At 32.2% G+C, this 24,861-nt stretch overlaps 1 protein-coding gene across 1 annotated transcript in view; it reads right to left on the bottom strand.

The window, feature by feature from the left end:
- LOC114325310 (coiled-coil domain-containing protein CG32809-like) overlaps positions 1 to 24,861 on the bottom strand; it is an 837,016-nt gene that overhangs the window by 775,596 nt on the left and 36,559 nt on the right. The gene's annotated exons all lie outside the window — the stretch shown is intronic.

The raw sequence follows: 24,861 nt of genomic DNA, 5'->3' as shown, positions 1-24,861 counted from the left end.
AACACTGTGTTTAACTAATGGCACCGCAGTAATATTTTAATTGAAACGTACACAAACATTTGGGGAGTTTAAAAGAACAAAACCCCCTTAAAATTTTTATGTAAACATATTAAAAAATAAGCCTCAACTCGATAACAACTACCTTATCGAAAAAATACTAAGAGGCAAAAAAGTTTTAAGAATATTGAATTTAACTAATGGTATCACAATAATAATTTTATTGAGACGTACACAAAAGTTTGGGAGGTTTAAGGGAACAAATCCCCCATAAAATTTTTATGGGGTGCACAAATTTCAGTATAATTTTTCTTTAATGTTTTCCTGCCATAAGAATGCCACATGTCCATTTTCAATAGAAAATCTGTAATAGTTCTCGATATATTCGAAAAAATCGATTTTCACTTTGTAACTTCAAAGGGCTGTAATTTTTTTATGTGCATATATGTACTAAGGTAAGTTAGGTTCATTCGAACTATTTTTGGTCCCAGAATATGTGGTTTAATTTATGACCTGTATTTTTGTTACACCCTGTATAATGACTGTGATGAAAATAAACCACAAACTATTAAAATATTGTTCTTTTGTTATTTTAATATCACAGCGAGATATATTTATTTATAATATATTCCGAATTGAAACGATTTAATACATTTTCATCAATAGTTGGATTTGCACACAAAACCAATTTGTTGGGGTTAGCGATCATTATGTTTGTCCTACTTTCGCAACATTGAATACGTCCAAGTGAATTAGGTTATCACCACCAAGTTCTGAAACGATTTGAATTTTATTGAGATGAAATTTATGCAACTTCACCTTTCACACTGACTGTTATGGTAGTCGTTTATTTCACGATCGATAGCTGATAAAGGTTTAGATTATGTATTACTATTTAATATCGACGATGTTGCTTTATAGACCAGGGCGCATCTGTAAAAATATTAGTACATTTGGACGTTAAGAGGTGACTCATATTTTTTTGCAGGAATTGCTTGAAATTAACTCATAATAATAATTGAGTTATCCTATCACTCAAAAAGGTCCGGAACAGTGTTTAAATAAATGTCAAAAATGAAGGAAAAATTCGATTTTTTTCTTGGTTTTTTGATTATAGCTTTAAAAGTATTAATTTTCGAGAAAATCTGTACTGACACAAAAGTTGCGTAATTAAATTTCCTACGATATAGGGTTCATTAAAAATTTTTAGAATTGTCACCCTTGTTGCAAAATAGCAATAATTGCGAAAAAACGATAAAAAATAAGTATTGGCATTTTACGATTTTCAACCATTTATGCTACACTTAGGACCTTCATATTTTACTCAGGAAAACATTATAATATAGGAAAATAATACTGTGAATTTTATTAAGATCGGTTTAATAGATTTTGCAAAATAAATTTTTTCAAATGAAATTTTTTCATTTTTTCAAAATGTTGCAGGACTGAAAATAAAGGAGGCAGAAAGTTGAATCTTTTTTTTTGCTTATATAAGAATACTGTACCTTTCATTTGCAATTTGCAAGATTAAAATTGGTTAACCACTACGGCGTCAGGAATTTTTTTAATAAACATTATTTTTTGGTGCTACGCGCAGGACAGCGGATAGATTTCTCTGATTGGGCATTCCAATGACCATTGATAATGATTGATAAATTTTAATTTTTAGTACATTTCGATATAAATATATAAATTTGTTTATTGCAAAATAAAAACACATACTCTATCCTTTAAAATAACACTTTTTTGACAAAAACTTTCCTTGTTCAATATATTTTAAGTAAGAGAATAAAAGTTTATTATTTTTAAACATATGCAATTGTTTAAACAATATTTCACATTCAAAAATCAAATTAGTTTGCTTCTTGTGGAATTAAAATATTCAAATACAACAAAATATAGGGTAAGAAAATAATATATTAGATAAAGATTGAAAGAAATTTTGGGCGGAAATCAACTTGTGTGAATCGAACACCGCTATCCTGCGCGTAGCACCAAAAATTAATGTTTATTTAAAAAAATTCCTGACGGCGTGGTAGTTAATGGATTTTTATTTTAAAAATTGCAAATGAAAGGTACAGTATTCTTCTATACGTAAAAAAAATTCAACTTGCTTTCTCTTTATTTTCAGTGTTGCAACATTTTGAAAAAATGAATTTTTTTTTCTAAAGCTGGATTTCAAAATTTATTTTGCAAAATCTATTAAACCGATCTTAATGAAATTTACAATATTATTTTACTATGTCATACCGTTTTTCTGGGTAAAATATTAAGGTCATAAGTGTAGCATAAATGGTTGAAAAACGTAAAATGCAAATACTTGTTTTTTTATGGTTTTTTCGCAATTATTGCTATTTTGCAACAAGGGTGACAATTCTTAAAAAGTTTAACCAATCTTATATTGTAGGAAATTTAATGACGCAACTTTTATATCAGTACAACCTTTCTCGAAAGTGAATACTTTGAAAGTTATAATCAAAAAACGAAGAAAATAATCGAATATTTTTCCTTAATTTTTCGACATTTTGATTATTTAAACAATGTTCCGTACATGTTTGAGTGGGAGGATATCTCAATTAATATTATAGGAGTTAATTTCAAGAAATTTCTGCAAAAAAATATGAGTCACCTCTCAACGTCCATGTCAAAACAGATGCGCCCTGGACTATTATTTTACTCAAGTTAAGAGATAAAATCTTGATGTTTAATGTATTTTAATTGGAATTCTAGGGAATTGTTATTGCAGAATTGTTGTCTAGTCCATTGAGTGTTTTAGATAAAGTATTGTTACTTTAAATTGTCATAATTGTCAAGCTCAGATTATAAACCTTGGGCCCACACTTAAAAAAGAAAGATATTACCTTCCTCGTGAGACTTTTTTATCGACTTATTTATGTCGAGAGAGACAACTTTTCTAATACTGAAAATTTCGGAAGGGGGGCGTTTCTTAACAAGGTCCTCGTACATCTAAACTTTGGTTCCTCCGATAACTGGAGTACCCTTGAAAATGTGTCAGACAATATTACCAGTAAATTGTAAGTATTTTTATCAGTCAATGCAGCCATAAATGGGGCGCACTGTGTACCATGGGATATAAAATAATTACTCCCAAATCCTTTCAAAATGGTTTAGTTTTTGCTGATAGATAACAGTTCTCAAAATGGTGCATTTTTGGTCTTAAAGTGTTAATAATTTAAAATAATCCGCTGCAGGAAACATAGAGGTTTTGGATATCAAGATCCATAAAACTCAAAAAACTTGTCAGATACCTAGCCTGGCTCAAAGTCGCCAACAGGGTACATTTTAACATTATTTCTCTTCACTATTTATAAGACAACGCACCCCGGCCCTTTCCTTATAATATAACTATGATTTCAGTTAAATCGGCTGCAGCTTTGTAGATTGGTAGCTTTAGTCATGATGATCAAAATTCTTAAAGCGCCAAGACTCAGAAATCAATTTTGTTTTAGTAAGAGAGCTACAAAGTGTATTTTTGGTCCATTTGAATATTATACATTTGAATAATATATGTAATAGGGTGTCAGTAGGGGGTGATTCTACATGAAAAAATGACAGTTTGCTATAAAAACTGCCCACAAATGTTTCCTTGCCCGCGATACGGGTTATTTTTTCTTACAAACTGACGATTTATTTATTTCTCTGATAACGGTTAAGATATGTCCGTCCGCTATAACTTTTCCCATGCGGTACGATTCATTTTCAATCAAATTAAGTCAAAACAGAAAGTGAAACGTACGCCAATGTATGTAGTATATAGTACACAGTATACAAAATGTATATCCACATCGACGTTCGTTTCAATTTATGTTTTGACTTAATTTGATTGAAAATGAATCGTACCACATGGGAAAAGTTATAGCGGACGGGCTATATGCAAATTAAGTTTGGTAGGTTTTAAACAAGGCCGTGTCGTACTATGATGCGGTGAGGCAGCCGCATCAGGCGGCATCACAGGGGGGCTGCATAATCAGTAAAATCTAATACATATAATAATGGATAAAATTCAACATAATTGGAGAGTAGTTTTAAAAAAAAATTAAACTTTTGGCCTCACAATGTTTAGCTTTTCGTGGAACAACTGATCATTTGTTTCAACTTAATAATGTAAACTTTTAAGTTAGTACAATTGCTCTCTGAGTTTGTATTAATCCAGTAATGGAAGAACATATCAGGATAGTTCAAAGGGAGTCTGATGCATGGTTTGTGACTTACTTAAGCAACAGTAGGCAAGATGAATAATTGATAAGTTTAATGGGTAATATTATTTTAACCAAAATTGTCGAAATAGCAAATATCGTCAAATATTTTTCGATAATCGCCGATTGTACCCCAGACGTAAGTCATATTGAACAGCTCGCATTGACGATAAGAGTTGTCGCTTTTAATTCTTGTTAGAACAAATATAATATCGAAAAAAATTTTATTGGTTTTTTTGAAGCTAGCGATTCTACCAGTGAAGGTTATAATTTATTTTGACAAATTAAGAAAAGTTAGGCCTTGAGTTAAAATGGCTTAGTAGAGGACAATGCTATGATAACGGGGCCTATATGAAAGAAATAAGAAAGGGTGTGCAAAATAGAATAGGTACCTATGTTGATAGTCGCTAAATAAAATAACTGATAAATATTGACACTAACCTACCAGAAATTAAAAATACACATTAAGATGTTTTATTTGTTTGCGTAAAAACGGCGCCTCATGAAAAAAAAATACAAAAAAGTCGTAAATTGAACGAAAAATTAAAATAAAAAAAGGAAATTTTTAATTTAAAATATCATTTTTTTTTTCTTTAAAAACTTGAGACCATTACCTGTACGCGCGCCAATGATGAATATCATTCAATTCTATGTTAATAAATGCTCAATCATTATTTCTTCTTCTTCTTCTTCTTCTTCTTTAAGTACCGTGCCCAAATTTTTAGGCGTGGGTAGCTTCCATAACAATTTGCCGATATCGTTCTCGATCTTGTGCGGCATGTAACAATTGATCTGCTGATAAGCCAGTCCATTGACGAAGGTTTCGGAGCCATGAATATTTCTTTCGACCAATTCCCCTTTTTCCGTCGATCTTTCCATTGAGTATTAACTGCAGCATCCTGTATCTTCTACCTCTCATTATATGCCCCAGATATTCAAGTTTTCTCTTTTTTATCATCTTCATTAAGTCACCTTCGCCTTGACCTACTCTGTTTAAGACTTCTCTGTTTGAAATGCGTTGAACCCAAGATATTCTGAGCATTCTACGATACGACCACATCTCAAAGGCTTCTAATTTGTTCATCATGTTAACCTTCATGATCCAGGTTTCATATCCATATAGTAATACAGGATACACATAACATTTTAGGAACTTGATTCTTAGTTGTAAGTTCAGCTGAGAGTTGCTCAGAATAGATCTAAGTTTCATAAATGCTCCTCTTGCAATTTCTATACGAGTTTTAATTTCTTCATCCGGATTTAGTGTCCCGTTTATCCAACATCCTAGGTATTTAAAATGGTTAACTTTTGTTATTGATTCATCATTGACAATTAGTTGCATAGGGCCGACGTCTTGTTTACTAACCACAAGTAACTTTGTCTTTGTTGCATTTATGTTAAGTCCGTTATTGGAGCATTCTCTAGTGACTCGATCTATAAGGAATTGAAGATCTTCGATATTTTCAGCCATGATCGCGGTGTCGTCTGCATATCTGATGTTGTTAATAGTTTCTCCCCCGATTCGAACTCCACATTGTCCTTCCAAGGCTTCATTAAAAATTATTTAATGTATTAGGCTTTTTTGGGAGTGGAATAAATGTAGACTCTAACCATATCTGTGGCATCATGCCAGTCTCGTATATATGGTTATAATTGTTTGTTAGTTGTGAGACATTGTCGTCATCCAGAAGTTTGAGCCAGTCTGATGGTATTTGGTCAGGGCCTGGAGATTTCCCATTTTTGCTCTGTTTGATGGCTTTCTCTACTTCCGCTTTTAAAATACTAGGACCAGTATTCGTATACTTTGTGGTGTTAAGTGGTGGCCTCGTATCCAGGAAGAGCTCTTTTATATAGTTAGTCCATTCTTCCTTTTTTTCATCCAAGTCGAGAATTATTTTACCTTTGGAGTTTCTCATAAAGTGAGGAGTTCTTTTTCTCTGAGTGTAGGTAATTTCTTTAAGCTTTTTATGTATATTAAACTCGTCATGTTTTCTTTGTAGTTCTTCCATTTCACGACATCTTTGTTCCATCCAGTCCTCTTTTGCTCGCTTAACCTCGTATCTTATTTGTCGATATATCTCTCTATACCGAATCTCGTCTTTGTTTTTCCAATTTCTTCTTTGTTGAATAAGGTCTAGTATTTTATCGGTCATCCAATCCTTTTTCTTTATTGGGTCTTTTTCTGGTTTCAAAACTTCGTTTGCTATGGTGACCATGGCGGAATTCATGATATCTAGATTTTGACCGATATTTTCTTGTCCAGATCTTTCTAACTGTTTTTTAATCTCACGATTTATCTTATTTCCGAACTCATCTGATATTACGGCATTTCTTAAGAGTCGAGTATTAGGTTTCTCCTGCGTTGTGGAGGCTTTTATTCTTTTTAGTTTTAGTTTGAATCCAGCACAGAGCAGATTATGGTTAGTTGCTGCGTCTGCACTTGGGTATGTTTTTGCAGATGTAATACTGTTTCTAAACCTTCTATTAATGATAATGTAGTCAATTTGATTTCTGACTATCTTTCCCTCTTGATCAGCTGGAGATTTCCAGGTATATAGTCGTCTTTTAAGTTGCTAAAACAAAGTATTTGCTAGAATGCATTTCTCTTCTTGGCAGAACTGTATTAGTCTTTGCCCTCTTTCGTTCCTTTCTCCAAGTCCATACTTTCCGGTTATATCTTGTGTGATTTCGGCACCAACTTTTGAGTTGAAGTCTCCCATAATAATTATTTCTTAAAACCCATTAAATTTTATTTGCATGTCACAACCGGCTTCAGAGCAATAACTAAATCGTCAGGTTGTAAGAAAGGGTATATCGGAAAACCAAGCATTTGCGGATATACGTTAATATAACAAACTGCCAGTGGCGGCCGGTCAGGGTTGGCAGGGTCGGCAGTGCCGACCCACACATTTATAGATATTATAGATTTTTTTAATATTCAATTTAATCAGAGTTTGTCATTTTTTGTATCTATGAAATAAAAAAATAACTGTCAGATAATACAGACTAAATTTTATTCATGGTTTTTAAAAGGATTCGACCAATCCGAGCGTTAAGTGATTCCTACGCATAAGAGACTTTTCAAAAACTGAATGATCCGAGCCATTCATCTGACTATTCGGCTAGCCGACCCCATCTCATCCGTAGCTTGACGATTTACACGTAAAACTCAACGAAAAATACAAGTCGATGAGCAACCAAACATAGATTTCTCCGTATGCATTAAGCGCCAGGTACGGCACATTTCAATCTGCCGGTTTCATTTGGAAGCATCGGCAGAAATTATAAAAATAATCACGCCGTTTTACGTCGGCGTCGTTTAATTGATATTGTAATTTTTTTAAGTTGTCAGGAATTTTCATTTATTTATAGATATATAATATAGTATAGTCGTTATAATATCATATAATTATAGATAAGTAACTAATACAATTATTTAAGAAATACGATTTGGATTTTCTAATTTACTTTTTGATTCTAAGATATTTAACGGCATGTCTAAAACAGTACAGAATGAACTAATATAATCAATTAGTTACATTTTGAATAACGTTATTGCATCTGAGATTCAGAAAACCATTTGCTTTTCGCTAGAAGTAGATAAAACTTCTGATTATCACGTCATTTACAATAATTATCAACTGTTGTCCGATACGCGTTACGTGGTAATATTTATGAGAGCTTTTTAGGTTTTACACACGTGACTAAAAGCAATAAGGCAGAATATGTTTTTGGTGTTTTGAAGAACAGAATAAAATTTTTTGATATCAAAAATAAATTGGTAGGGCAAACTGGAGCAAACTTATGACGGCGCTGTCGTGATGTCCAGTGAATTGAACGGTCTCCAGGCAAAAGTTAAAACTATTGCACCACAAGCTTTATTTACTTACTGTCATGGTAATAGAATGAATTTGGTTTTGCAGGATAGATACGTGTAAAAAAATTAAAGAATATCGTCTTTTCTTACCAGTTTAGCTCGCCCAAACGGACTACTGTTTTAGAACAATTTGTTTCGAAAAAAATGCAAACAGTTTGTCAGACGCGATGAAATTTTAAACCTCGGTTAGTTTCCACTGTAGCAGATTTTCGTGAACAGCTTTTGGAAGTTTTTTTAATTTATTATCGAAGGCGACGACTTTGAAAGTTGTGATGTGATATCTTGATCCGTGAAGCAATCCAAAGTCCAAGAATTTTCAAGATATTTACTAGATATTACAGATTACATAAAAATTACGCTGATCCAAATATTTTTAGAAAGTTGGATAAGTTACAAAATATGTGTAATTTTATATAGTAAGTACTGCAATTCATTACAACAAACTGATCATCAATTCTTTTATTACCACCAACTTCTGCTTTAAATGAACGGGATTTCTCTTGTCTCAAAAGAATCAAAACATATTGTCAAAACACCACGAAACAAGAGAGAATGTCAAGTATAAACCAAACAAAAAAATCTCCTATGATGATTTAAGCCTTTTAATTAGATGGTATACCTATATGAGTAGACAAAAAGACCTTGCCGACCCTGTCTCTAAGGCCACGAGCCGCCACTGCAAACTGCTTTTTTTATGAAGATTAGCCCCCTCTAGTTTATCGCACCTATTTACTAACATCCTGTATATTACTTAAATATATATTATTCAAATGACCTAAAAACGGACACTTTGAAGTTCTGTATTTTATAAATAATTGATTTTTGGTCCTAAGGCAATGAGACCTTTTAATCGTCTTGGCCAAAGCTACCTCTTTGTAAAGTTTCAGCCAATTTAACTGAAACCACTTTTACATAATAAAAGTGGGTTGTTTGAAACGTAAAAAAGGTAGTTGGTTTCAATTTTAAATTTAAAATCCAATATCTTTTTATAAAAACCGTCATCTTTTTATAAAAAAAGTTTTGCACCACCAAAAATTATCCTCTTTTTGATATTTTATTTTCTCGTGAACGGTTTAGGGGATTCCGCTAATTTTTTGTTATTATTTTAGATTTTTTCGTGGCTATTTACACTATTAGGCAAAAGTTAACTTAAACTTCTCTTTTGGGCCTATACCGGGAGGAAGAAAAATATGTTTTTATTGTGTTAAGTTTGAGATACTCTGTAGGGAGGACAAGGTACAAGGGTAGGTATACATTGAAATAATTATGTATGTTATAATCTCATGTTTTGTAAACATGAGATTTAAAAAAATTTAATAGTTATTAAGGTACCGAGGGTATTATAAAGATAATAACGCTTAAGGTCAATCGTGTATATACCGAGGGCCTTTGACCCGAAGAATATACGTTGTTTTAAAGCGTTATTATCTATAATACCCGTGGTGCCTTCAACGTTTGATGTCCGACTAAATTATCCTTTATAGAGGGTGACTGATTAGTGGGGTAAAGCTCAATAGATCCGCTATAGTAATAGATAGCAATAAAAACAAAAATTGTAGTCACCTTTGAGCTTCACATTACAAAATTAATTAGAATGTTACAGGGTGTTCGATAACACAGTGACAGGCCAAACTTATGTTTTTTTAAATGGAACACCTTATATTTTATTTTAAATTCGGAATCCTGTTAACTTCTTCATCACAAAAATATAAAGGTTTGTTATGTTATACAGGGTATTTACAAATTTATAACCAATTTTGTATGAAAATCGTAACAAGTTCAACTCCCTTTATAAATAAAAATAAGCAGAACAGCAATGGTTTATTAATGCCATATTTTTTTATTTTTTGTCAAAATTTTCAAGAATTATTGACATTGATAATTTTCTTTATATCAAATACAGGGTGAGTCAAAACGCAAGTACATTATTTTCTCATTAATATTAAATAGAACACCCTGTATTTTATATCATTATTGAAAAGTAACATTACCGCACTTATATTTATATAACATTCCCTATGTCGAAATTTATTAGTTTTCGAGATATTCTCATTTTTCAGATCAAATTATTTTAGGTGTCTAAAATCTAAATTTTAAGTAAGCCATGACGGAATTGACAATTGACGATTACTGATTATAAATCCAATAATAATTAAGGTAACAATGTATCTAATAAAGAAATAAAAATAATTTGTCAGTAATACATTTTGCAAAAAAAGACATGTTTGAAAAAATTAGAAGCTACTTTTAATAAAATATTTTTAATATTTAATTACATAAGGTGTTTAAAATTACCTCGTAACACATTTATGCACGCCTAAAAACGATCATTGAATCAGCTACTTACTCTACGAAGCATTTGTAAATTAACACATCAAAATACACTTTGTATTCTATTTCTCATCTCATCCCTTGTTGTTGAAGTTATTTTATAAACTTAATTATTAACGTAACCCCAAAGAAATCAGTCCAGTTTAATAAATTCTGGTGATTTGGGTGGCCACGCTAATGGTCCATTGAAAAATGAAAATATCTCGAAAACTAATAAATTTAGACATAGGGACTGTTATTTAAAAATTAAAGTACGGTAATGGTACTTTTCAATAGTGATATAAAATATAGGGTGTTCCATTTAAAATTACTGAGAAATTAATGTACTTGCGTTTTGCCTCACGCTGTATTTGATATAAAGAAAATTAGCAATATCAATCATTCTTGAAAATTTTGACAATAAATAAAAAAATATGGCATTAACAAGCCATTGCTGTTGTGCTTGTTTTTATTTATACAGGGAGTTGAACTTGTTGCGATTTTCATACAAAATTGGTTATAACTTTGTAAATATACTGTATAACATAACAAAACTTTATATTTTTGTGATGGAGAAGTTAACAGGATTTCGAATTTAAAATAAAATATAGGGTATTCTATTTAAAAAAAAACATAAGTTTGGTCTGCCACTCTGTTATCGAACACCCTGTAACATTCTAACTAATTTTGTAACGTGAAGCTCAAAGGTGGCTAAAATTTTTATTATTAACTTTTATTGCTATATATCATATATTGCTATATATTACTATAACGGATCTATTGAGCTTTACCCCACTAATCAATCCCCCTGTATACAAAAAATTTGAATGAATTTTGAATTAATTAGTTTTCAAATAAGTACATTTACCAGCAGTCGTAACGTAATTTAAATAACTAGTTAAATACTGTCAGGTTGACAAAAATAACAACTTAAGAGGAAACAGTAGCGATCAACAGGTAGCCAAAACGCGTCCCAAGATTACGGCTGTAATTTTGAATATTTTTTCGAGATATTTGGCACACGTATTCGTAATATAATAAAGAATGGCGGTACAGAGCCCAATTTGAAAAATATATTAATATGTGGAAATTACTCTGTAATTAAATACAATATTAAAAAAACGAGCCTGTACCGCCATTAAGAAGAACAAAAAAATACATTTTCTTCAAATTAACTTTTTTATCCGATGCCTAGATTTTGTGTCATTTTGGAACTACTAAAATTTTTTATTTCATTAGTAGTTCCAAAATGACACAAAATCTAGGCATCGGATAAAAAAGTTTATTTGAAGAAAGTGTATTTTTTTGTTCTCCTTAATGGCGGTACAGGCTCGTTTTTTTAATATTGTATTTAATTACAGAGTAATTTCCACATATTAATATATTTTTCAAATTGGGCTCTGTACCGCCATTCTTTATTATATTACGAATACGTGTGCCAAATATCTCGAAAAAATATTCAAAATTACAGCCGTAATCTTGGAACGCGTTTTGGCTACCTGTTGATCGCTACTGTATCACCTTAAGTAAAACTGTGGTTACCACAATTACGTTACGACTATTGCTGGTAAATGTACTTATTTGAAAAATAATTAATTCAAAATTCATTCAAATTTGTTGCATATAAAGAATAATTTAGTCGGACATTAAATGTTGAAGGCACCACGGGTATTATAGATAATAACACTTTCGGTCAACGTATATCCCTCGGACCGAAGGCCCTCGTTATATACACAATTGACCTCAAGCGTTATTATCCTTATAATACCCTTGGTACCTTAATAACTATTAAATTTTAGCAGAATAATACACGTCTATCGTCTCCTTTAGGTGTCTACAAACCCATAACATTACAAGTTGAAGCGTGTTTTTGCAGAAAAAACAGTAAATAAAATGTTGTTAAAAAAGAATATTTATTTTGGACATTTGTGTTCGAGAATTTGATCTGTGCACTATGTCTGCTTGAGTTTTCAATCAGGAGGTGCGCTCTTACAAAAAATGAGTAATATAACGTCAGAACAAGTAGCCCAAATTGTAACTTTCATTTTAGATGGACGATCGCATCAATATCTTGCTGATGTTATGGGAATCCACCAAGCTAGCGTTTTAAGTGCTTTAAGAAGATATAGAGAAAATAGAGGATATACAAGAAGATCAGTTCCAGGACTTCCCAGGTGCACGAACCCCGCATATGAACGTTATATACATCTGCAGACTTTGCGTACACGTCATGTTACAGCTAGACAACTGCGAAATAATCTTTCCACGTCCCGTGTCCCGTAATGTTCGGTTCGTAAAGTACCAATTAGGTTAGAAACAGATTAAGGAAATTTGGAATCAGTCAGAATTCCTGTTACTGCTCCACTGTTAACGAGTGCACACCGTATGGCACGTTAAAGTGTTGCACCGGAATATGTCAATTGGGATATTAATGACTGGCCTAAAATTTTTTTATTGACAAAAGTCAATATTTACAATTTGTGGATCTGACAGTTAGACTGGGAGATATTATACAGAAGTTCAGCCACGATTTTCTAAGTCCTGCCTTTTGCAATACTGGAAGGGTAGACGATGTACTTACAATCTGTAGAAACAACCACAAATTTCCTGTGACATTTTCCTGTAAAAATAAGATTTTCCCAAAAAATAAAAATAGGGTTTTGCGATTAATTTCTAAGTCCTGCCATATCCGTAGATAGATAGGATACTATCGATTTTATGAAGAAAATTTTTTGGGCAGGAGGGTTGCAAACGGGGTAACGGAGTATATATGTAGACAAACATGTAAGGAAAATAATGAAATTTTCATGATTTTCTAGGTCCTGCCAACTAAATAAACTAAACATATTTATTTCAAAATGCTCAAAAAAAATATTGGCATGACGTCTCCTAATGTTGAAGTATACTTGTCCCTTGGAAAATTCTGCGGAAAATTTTCACCCTGATTCCGTGATTTTCTGAGTCCTGCCTTTAAAAAGTTATAATACTTAAATACAATCAATACCTTTTCGGTACTCGGCAGGAAGGTTAAATGGTTCTTGTAAGACGTCAGGAGTCCTAGATTTGTAAGAAAATTCGTGAAAAAGTCAACGATTTTCTGAGTCATGCCATTTTGCACATGTTTCAAGAATCTTAATATAAGTCTATTTACAAAGAGGCAGGATGGTTTTATGGTTATTTTGTATACAGGGTGGGGCATTAGTGTGACAAAGTCCAATTACTCGTTTGTCGTAAGATATACGAAAAAAGTTATTTAGGTAAAACATGGGCCACAGATAGGACTATGATTTAACAGTATTTTCTAATATACAGGGCTACCCGTTTTGACAGGGTGACACAAATTTATGTTTTTTTAAATGGAATACGCTGTATATTTTTACATTTTTGGATTCTACTCGATGTTCTCTTTAATAAAATATAGTGTTTTGAAATATTATACGAGGTAGTTTAAAATATAATTACGTTTTTTTGTTAATTTTGTAGGAACATTCACACCCTATACATATTGTTAGTGATTTGATATCCAAACTTCTATTAATTTATGTTTAAACGATTTTTAATATAGTCTACTATTGTCAGTTATTAGTAGTATACCAAAATGTTTAATTTTAGTATACGGGGTTGGTTGAAACTCGGAATGAGTATTTTCTGAGTTTTCTTAAATATGACACCCTGTATTTTAGTATTATAATAAAATGATATTTTATGGTACCTTTTTATTTGTTAAGCATTTTCTATACCATATTTATATACTAATTTCGGCAGTGAATTGATACAGACAGATTACTCAGGTGGTTTTTGGGGTTTTTGAACAAGAGTGTCACATTAGAACAGATCTTTACCTAGTGCTCGGGGTGACTGATATACACGCCATATTCTTAAATTTCGAGGCTTTCAGACACTAAAGTGATGCAAGTAGATTACTCGAGGAGTTTTGTGGTTGCTGAAGGTGAATACGCCATCAGAATCGACCTCCAAAAACCCTCTAAATTCGAGATCAGTCACCCTGGGCACCAGGTGTTCCGAGGGTCGGTTGTAATGTCATATTCGTGTTTGGCCATCCCAAAAACCCTCGAATAATCTGTTTGCTTTAATTTATTGCCGGTATCCCACGAAACTCCAGATGACGTGCCTTAGCAGCAACTCTGGGCACTAGGTGATTCGGAGGTCGGTTCTGCTTGCGTATTCGTAACTCCATAAACCTCCCAAATAACAAAATTTTGCCTTTAATACACTGATTTTGACAGGTTTATGCACTTTTGGATGCATGTTATGCACTAAAATGCAATTTCCACCCATTTTTATATTGTACACCTTTTCCTGATGTTATCCTAAACACAATGCAAAAACTTGCAAGTAGATAGGTGCTGTATTTAAAAATCGATTTATTCTGGTGTTGTTAGTGTTAGGACATTTTGTTATTAAATATATGAAACAATATCAGGACAATATCTACAATCCTACAATATCAAGAAAACCAGTTGAGTGCGGCAACTTAGCGCCTGTTACATGCGTGTGTATATTGTGGGAAGTAAGAAGGCGGGATAAAATTGCTATGGAACAAAAATATATTGATAACAAAAAACAACGTTTCATGAAAATAACACACGGCTAAACAAATCTTAAAGTCCGCCTACCAATGAAACGAGTGTGATTCATGCTCATAAAACATTTTTATTTTCGGAGAGTCGCATAAATGGCCGGACGTTTATTTGTTTAGCAGTGTTTTATTTCCATAAAACATGATTTACGTTTCATGTTTCTTTGATGTGCGGCCTGCCTAAGGGAGCTAAAGCTCTTTACAGATGGCGCGTTGTAATTAGTTTTTTATATCTCCAAAACGCTTCCATTTCGAAAGACAAAAACTGGTCCGCCTTTTTTTCTTCCAGAGATAAATCGATTCCATTAATTGCGAATCTCTAGTACCAGTCATAGGAATCTTTATTGTCTTTCCCTTTTAGGTATTCTTGACACTAGATTATTAAAGTGTGAGGTACTCTAGTACTAAAAGGTACTCCTGCTTTAACTCAGTAGAATGCACGGTTTTCTGGAAAAATCCATTTTAAAATTTTTCGTTTGTTGAATTTGAAAAAAATTAAAAAAAAAAATAAAAAAAACGGTGTATTTGCCGACTCAATGCAAGAGTAACTTTTAGTACTAGAATACCTCATAATTTAATACTCTACTCTCAAAAATGTCTAAAAATTTAAAGACCAATAAGTTATGAGATAAAATATCCCTTGATCTACCCAAGACGGATGCCTATGACCAGTACTAGAGATTCACAATTGATAAAATCGATTCATCTCTGGAAGAGAAATAAACGTAGCAGTTTTCGTTTTCCTAAATAGAATTTTTCTAAATTCTTTTAAACTTTAAAAACCAAAAAACGAAAAAATTTTCAAATCGATTTTTCTAGAAAATTGCGTATTCTTCTAAGTTAAAGCAAAAATATCTTTTAGTACAAAACTATCCCAGAATTTAATAATACAGTGTCAGAAATGCTTAAAAGTTAGACAGAAAAGTATTCGATAAAATATCCGTTTCCGTAGCCAAAACGGACCCCTATGACCGGTACTAAAAATTAACAATGTATAATTGACATTTGACAATTGACCTCTGGAAGATCAATAAGTGTACCAGTTTTCGTTTTTCCAAAATAAAAGCATTCTGGAGCTATTTTAAAGAAACTAATTACATACAAGACTTCGATATGCTTCTTCTAGACGAAGCATATCGAAGTAGAGGTCGTCCGCCAACCAGATGGTCTGATGACATCAAACGGATCGACAGAAACTTGATGCAGACAGCACAGGACAGAAATGCATGAAGAAGACTGAGGGAGACCTATATCCAGCAGTGGATAGATCCGGGTTGAATTATGACGAGGATGAATTACAAGACGCCATCTTTAAAGAGCTCTAGCTTTCCACGGAAGCATTTTTGAACTAGGTGAATTGAGTTAAATTTTCTTAAAAGTATCTGAGGAATCTCCGGTTTTCGTTTGTTATGAGAGTTTCTGGACACCCTGTATAATATAATGGGTAGGTAAATTTCCTACTATAACCAATAAATTGTAAAAATTGTTTATTTACTTTTATTGCGTTTACTTAGATAAAAATATGATCTAATCACTTAAAATAAAGATGTTACGGTTTGCTATTAGATTTGAAAAGTGTGTAAAAATTCCGAGACATTTTTTGCATTTTTCATCTTTGCGGTTATCCTGCCAAGTTTTAAACGGTTTTAGATTAGTGTTTTTTAAGCATACTCCACATGGCATGACTCAGAAAATTGTATTGATATGAATAATAATATGTTTGTATAACACCCTGAAATAATTTTACAGACACACAATTTAATTTTTTTTATACGAAATAACTATACAACCATCCTGCCTCTTTGAAAATAGATTTATATTAACCTTCTTGAGATATGTGCGAAATGGCATGACTTAGAAAATCGTGTAATTTTCCACGAATTTTCTTACACATTTTTTAACTATATATAGTAAAAAAGGTGTAACTAAACATCCTGCCATTTTGAATAATGTCTACTGAAATTATTTATTTTATAACAAAATTTACTTTATGACTTAGTAAATCACGGAACCAGAGTGAAAATTGTATACAGAATTTTCCAAGAAACAAGTGAAGTTAAATATTAGGTGACGTCATGCCAACATTTTTTTTTTGGTCATTTTTAAATAAATATGATTAATTTATTAAGTTGGCAGGACTTAGAAAATTATGAAAATTTCATTATTTTCATTACATATTTGTATATCTGTATACTCCCTTAGTCCTTTTGCAACGGTCCTGCCCAAAAAATTTTCTTCATAAAATAGATAGTAATCCTGTTACTCTATGGATATGGCAGGACTTAAAAATTCATCGCAACTCCCAATTTTTTTTTCATGGAAAATCTAATTTTCACAGGAAAATGTCACAGGAAACCAGTGGATTTTTCCAGAAATTGTAAGTACCTTCTCTAACCTTCCTTTATTGCAAAGGGCAGGACTTAGAAAATCGTGGTTGAACTTCTGTTAATATCTCCCGGTTTAAGTGCAAAGTGTCTATCGGATCCACAAAGTGCAAATCTTGACTCGACAGTAAGAAGAATATTAGTCCAGTCGTTAATATCACAATCGATATATTCGGGTGAAAAACTTAAACGTGCTATACGGTCTTCACTCGTTAACAAGGGAGCAGTTGCAGGCATTCTGACTCTGATTCAAAATTCCCTTAATCTGTTTCTAACCGAATTGGTACTTTAAGAACGGAACATTACGGGCCACGGGCTGTGGCAAAATCATTTCGCAGATATCTAGCTGTAACATGATGTGTACGCAAAGTCTGCAGATGTAAATAACGTTAGATAGATAGATAGATAGACAATTTTATTAACCCTTGGTTACATACTCGTATGCATATGGCATGTCAAAAAAATAAAATATTAAACATTACAACACTACAGTTAAAAACAAAAATATTATATAGTATATATATATATATGTACTATATAATATATAGTACATGACAAATACATAATAAGTCGCCAACAATTATTCTATATATCATGTCAATACAATTTTAAAATTCGCCCCAGACATTGGACATCTTCAAAATAATTAGGGCTAAGCATTCTGTAAATTCACGTAGTGAATAAAAGGCATGGCTTATTAAGAATTGCTTTAAGTTTTTTTGGAAAGTTCTTAGTGAATTAAAATTTTTAAAACTAGATGGTAGTGTATTAAAAAGTGGGAGCCTGCATATTCAGGAGATTTTCTAAAATTAGTATGAATATGACGAGGAAGATATATTATCCCGGCATTTCTTGTGTTATATGCGTGTAAGTCATTTGGTGTTTTAAGATCATTTAACTTAGGGCCGGTATTTCCAACCTCACTTAAGTCAAAGCTTACTTTAAGCCTTTGCTTAAGCTTAGATTCCTGTATTTCCACTTCAATTTGAGGCTTAAGCCTAGGCTTAAACCAAATAATTAGTGAACGTGCGTGATAACAACCTATAGATATAATAATATATTGAAGCAAGCGTAAGAATGTTATTATTTTTAAAACACTGTCGACAACTGTCTCTAAAGCGTAAACCAAATATTGTTCGAATTATTCGTTTTTGTAAGACAAATACTCTCAAACTTTCCGATGCCTGTCCCCAAACAATTATGTTTTGACTGATTATGGAATACACTTGGGAATAGTATAGTGTAACCAACGCATTTACAGTAACTTCGTCCTTTAACCACAATATCGCGAAATATGCTCGATTCAATTTTAAACAGGTATTGTTAACGTGTTCACGAAAATTTAAAGTATTGTCCACAATCGTGCCAAGAAACTTAGTACTATCACCTGATTTAATAATCACGTTGTCTCTAATTTCGAACGCAGAAGTACTTATTTTTCTTTCGCCATAAGAAAACTGAATACATACTGTCTTATCTATATTTATTACCACATTATTTCGGTAGCACCAGTTTTTAAATGACAAGGTGACATTCTGGACCTTAGAATGTGCTAACTCGAAGGATTCCGCTGAGACAAGTATGGTGGTATCATCTGCATACATGAATATGTGTTTTTCTGAGATATATTCAGGCATATCATTTATATAAAGTAAAAAGAGTAGTGGACCTAATATTCCACCCTGGGGTATTCCTAAATTACTATAGTAGATTTCCGATGAAATATTATTAATAGACACAAAAAGTGGTATATTCGTTGTATACGAATATATCCATGAGTTGACCGGTTCGCGAATGCCTATGGCTATAAGTTTTTATTTTAGACATACTGGATCAAGACAGTCGAAGGCCCTCGAGAGATCAAAGAATATTCCAAAAGTGTACAAATTTTGATCGATTTTTTCATGAATAACTTGAATTAAATCTACTGTAGCTGTTTCACATGATCGTCCTTGTCGAAATCCGTGTTGTTTACTAATAAGGATTTTTGTTTTACATAGAAATGACGTAATTATATTATACACTACTTTTTCATAAGTTTTTGCGATAACGCTTAAAATAGATATATACATATATGCCTCTGTAATTTGATAATACGTTTTTTGAACCTTTCTTTTAAACCAGAACTACTTTAGAAGTTTTTAAAATATCGGGGAATTTTCCCATAGGCGTAACCAGGATGATCCTAAGGGGGGGGTTACAACTACCTGAAAGGGGGGGGTTACAACTACTGGAAGGTCTCTGAGGGCTATGGTGTTAAGCGTATAGAGCTCAAAGTACATCCCAATGGGGGGGGGTTACAACCCCCAAAACCCCCCCCTGGTTACGCCTATGAATTTTCCGGTACTCACTGAATAATTAATTAATTCGGTTACAAAGGAGCTAATTGTGATGAACATTCCTTTAGGAGTGAAACTGGCATGTCATCGAATCCTGTGGACTTTTTGTTGTTAAAAGAATTGATTACCTCTAAAACATCGTATTCTATGATTGGATAAAAATAAAGTGATTCATTAGGTGTACGTCTTGTTAATTTATAGTTATTTTTGTTCCATTGACCATTTTTTGGCTACGGACTCAATTAGATACTCAGCAAAAACATTCGATATTTCTTTAGGACACTCTAATTGCTTATTATTTTATTCCAGTTTTTTTTGGAAGGTCAAGTCTCTTGGTTCTATTTAGTTTCGTGTTTACTAGTTGCCACATTGTTTTCGTTTTATTACTGGAGTTATTGATTAAATCTGAGAAATGCTTCTGTTTTTCAAGTTTAATTTTGTGATTAATCATTTGTTTTTGAAGTTATACTTCTTTAAGCGCGATTGAGAGTAAAATTTCATAATTCTGCGCGCATGCGCACACAGACAGTATGTACTTAGTTGCAATGAATTGTTTAGAATTAAAATACGGCTCCGATCTCTGGAGAGGAGACAGATAAGAGGTAGAGCATTGGACTAGAGATCGAGAAGTCGCGGGTTCAAATCCCGGACGATTCACGTTTTTTTTTTAATTTTTGGTAGTTTTAATAAAAAAATTTTGAAAGTGGTAAGTAAGAAAGTTGGTTTAATATTTAAATAAAATGCAAATATAAACAGTTAAGTATATTTATTTCGTTGAAATTATATAATAGAAGTATAACTTCTTACGTGCGTACAAAGTACACACACATTCTTTTTTTGTCTATAATTTTCGTTGCTGATAATATTAGAGTTTTTTCTAATCTAGTTATCATGTTTAAGTTCCGATATTTCATTTTCTAACTCAACTGAAAACTTTACTTTGTTATGTTTACGTTTTTCGTGATTTGGTTTAACACGTTTTAATGGGAAATCTGTATTAAATGCATAGTTAGTTCATCCCAGAAAGACTTGAACATTTCATCTACTGATACAAATTTTGAGAAATCAATATCGATTTTACTTAATAAAAATATTTATATTCTGCTACAGAAAGTTGGCTAAATACACAAGACTTTTTTCATCAGTTGTAACTGACTGTTCTATTAGTTCCCATTTTAGTATTTGAGCTGAATGATAAGAGATGGCTGGATCCGTTATACGAGTACATATATTCAGTGTTCGAAAATCTAAGTTAGTTATTATGTAATCAATAGATGTTTTGGTTATTATATTACCGTATTTTGCTATTCGGGTTGCAACAGATATATGTGATTTTAGCTGAAAGCTTTCAAGGGGATCAGAGAAACATCTGAGATAAGTGGTATTGACAAGCCCGTTAATGTTGAAGTCACCGAAATGATTATTTGCTTAAATTTATTATGTACTTTGCTTAACACTTCAGAGAAGCACCTAAAAAATGTTTCTATACTACCATTGGGCGATCTATACATTGTTAGCACACAGCAACGGTCATCTAACAAGCTAATACCTACACATTCAAATAAAAATTCTACAATATATTGTGACAAAGGTTCAATTGCAATGCAGTACTTATACAATTCACTACAGACAAATATCGCAACACCACCCTAAGACTGCTGGTGACGGCAGTAACTTCCTAAAAGATGATAGTTTGCCAGCTTTAATGATTCTAATTTATCTGAAGATGCCCAGTGTTCAGAACAACAAAATATATTTGGACAATATTTTTCTAAAAACATATTTAAAAATGTCTTTTATTTGCTAAACTTTGTACATTTAAATGGCACAACTTGTAGGATACAGCATCGTTAATTCTGTCTGTAAGAGTTATGTCGTCCTCGTGAAGTGGATCCATTAAACTTAGAAGGTTTGTAGAAATTGCGTCTTCTACGAAAAAAATACTCACTGATTTAAATACCTTTAGGCCATGTTTCGGGCATGAATAGTTGTTCGTGAAAATCTGCATCAGCTGTAATCCTAAACGAGTTGGTTCCAGTAACTTTATTTTCATATAAGGTGCAAGAGAATTCACGTCCAGGAAACTTTACTTTCAAATAATCTTGAACCCACATAACAATTTCATGTTCTTAGTAGATTCATAAAACATACTTTTCAGAAAAAGTATATACTTAGAAAATGCGTAATTACCATTGCGAATGTGCAGAGCATATACTGAGTATATACTACATTACAGTACTTAAACGTTCTATGTATATACTTAGAATGTACTACCGCACTTCTTTTCAGTATATACCAAGAACATACTTTCTAGAAGGTTCTAAGGAGGTGCTATAAACCTTCTATTTATATACTTAGAATGTAATAACGCACATATTTTTAGTATATGGGAAGAATATTCCAAGGAAGTGCTATATACCTTCTAGTTATATACTTAAGGCCGCGTCTCACCATCAAATAATTTGATCAAACAGTTTGAGCAAACTCCGGAAGTACGTCAAAGTGACGTCACAATTGCAGTTTTTTTGAAATTCTAAAAATCTGTGCTCTGACTATCAGTCTAGTTTGATTAAATTTTTTGTATTAAGTTGTCTAACTTGTTTGTACTTTATTTAAAATTAAAATTTTTCATTATTATCCACAATGAACACTCAGGATGTGACGTCACTAACTGTCACTTTCAGTTTGCTCAAACCAGTTTGATCAAATTATTTGATGGTGGGACGCGGCCTTTAGAATGTACTATCGCACATATTTTTAGTATATGGGAAGAATATTCCAAGGAAGTGCTATATATAGTCGGTTCGCTAAACTCAGACGCAACTGGCTAGATATTTTAGTCGATAATTTTTTTGGTTTTTGCCGGTTTTGCAAAAATTGGCAGAATTACTAAATATTTAGTGATTATTAACTATTTAAAAATTATTTTTTGCCAATTTTGCTAAAATTGGCACAATTACCGACTTAAATATCTAGAAAGTTGCGTCTGAGTTTAGCGAACAGACTATACCTTCTATTTAGTAATATACTATCGCACATATTTTTAGTATATGGGAAGAATATTCCAAGGATGTGCTATATTTCTCAGAAGTATGTTTTCAACATCACCCAATCTCATTCTATGTTCTACTTATAAAATATATAAACTTTAGTTAGTTATATAGGTACATACCTATGTATAATAAATATTATATGGGTAAGTAGCCTATATATAAAATATGAGTAATATATTTAGTTATTATGTGCACATCAAAATAAAAATGCTGCTTATATATTATATAATAGCCAAATATATATATAATATGTATGTAAATTACTAAAATTTATAGGTATCTATATACATTACATATACTTTTACTTACTAGGTATTTAGGAAATATTGAAGTACCAATATGAATTTATTATTTTCAAGCTGCTTTTTATGTTCTTAAAAATGTTTTAGTCCTTGTCGTCTTCGCTTCGTCCTAACAGCGTAGACATAAATGCCTAACCTAACTGTAGAACTGTACTGGAAACTATTTTCATATTTTGCCCTTTTGTTACCTACCCCCTTCCCTTGTGCAGGTATAAAATATGCAATGCAAGGGTCAGAATGACAATGAATGGCCGTTTCCGGATTCCCGAAAATTATAGTTAAAAATACTTATGGTATAAACTCAAATCAAAATGCGGTATATTCATTTCAATTGAAAACGAAACGAGAATTTCTCATTTTTCTTCAATAGAATTAAGTTTGAAACTTTTTTACCATACAATTAAAACGGTTTAAAAAAAATGAATTAGATAGTTCAGTATAGTTCCTACCAAAATACCTAAATTTTATTAATTATTCTTAACGCGAAGTTGATAATCTATAGGCTAACATTATTCTTCTTCCTATAGGTACATACAGTAATTATTTTTAAGATATTTTAAAAGTATATACAAGTATGTGTTAAGCATATACTTTGCATATACTTACGCATATACTAAGAATATTCGATTAAGGTATATTCTAAGAATAAACTTTTACGAACATTCCGAGATACTACGTACACAAATGTGCTTAGTATATTCGGTGCAAGAATATTCTTTGAAGTACATCCAAAGAACATGAAATTTAGAATGTTTTTTATGGTACATGCTATGCTTGTACTACGCATATACTAAAAAGGATATACTTCGACGAATGTTGGTAGGATATGCTTAGAACATGATGCGAACAACATTGTTATGTGGGAATATTCTCCATGGTATAGGATTTTTTGTATTTTGTGGCATATACCCACACCTTATCACCCGCTGAAACCTCTTCATTTGTGTCACAGTCTCCAACAATTTTGATGCATTTATTCTTACTTTTACTTAAATTTTGAATCTCATTCATTTTTGTAGCGGTCTGCGCTTCAAGAACAGCAGTAGCAGCCTGTTGTTTTGTGATGTTATTTGAAAAAGATTCTTGTTTACCTGCTTCATTGTGTTTTACTTTTGAGGATTTATTATTGAAGGTGGATATAAATATGAATAAATGGAATGAATAGTGGATGAAGGTTGAATAAATTCTTGGTTATAAATCGTTCTTTCAAGTTCATTTATTATCCGATTTGACGCATCTATCTCAACTTTTGCTACTTTTAGGTCGCATTTAAGTGCAATTGTACTCACCGGTTCTGTGTGACTCTTACCAGTTTTTTCGATATTTTCGTTGTCAGCATAAAAAAAGTCCAAGTTTTCAGTAGTTTCCAGATATCTCATTACTTTATCACTTATTTTTAGATCATCAGACACTTTCTTTTCAATAATTATACGAATTAAATCACTTTTGTTGAGTTTATTTAGTTCCTTGCGAAATTCATCCACAAGCGCCATCTTGGTTGTCCCCAACGTTTATCTGCCGGATTCGTGTACCTGGGAAGGATTGGAACTTGTCTTCTGGTGTATCATCCACTTTTTCTGTACCTTCTTAAAGCACTTGGCTGGATTGATGGATTCCCATAACATCAGCAAGATATTTCTGCGATCATATTACAATTAAAGTTACAATTTGGGCTACTTGTTCTGACGTTATAGTACTTATTTTTTTGTAAGAACGCACCTCCTGATTGAAAACTCAAGCAGACATAGTGCACAGATTAAATTCTCGAACACAAATGTCCAA

This window comes from Diabrotica virgifera, chromosome 6, assembly GCF_917563875.1.
Source record: "Diabrotica virgifera virgifera chromosome 6, PGI_DIABVI_V3a".
Taxonomy (NCBI): Eukaryota; Metazoa; Arthropoda; class Insecta; order Coleoptera; family Chrysomelidae; genus Diabrotica; species Diabrotica virgifera.
The sequence above is the reverse complement of the archived record's forward strand: the minus strand, read 5'-3'. Positions and strand labels throughout refer to the sequence as shown.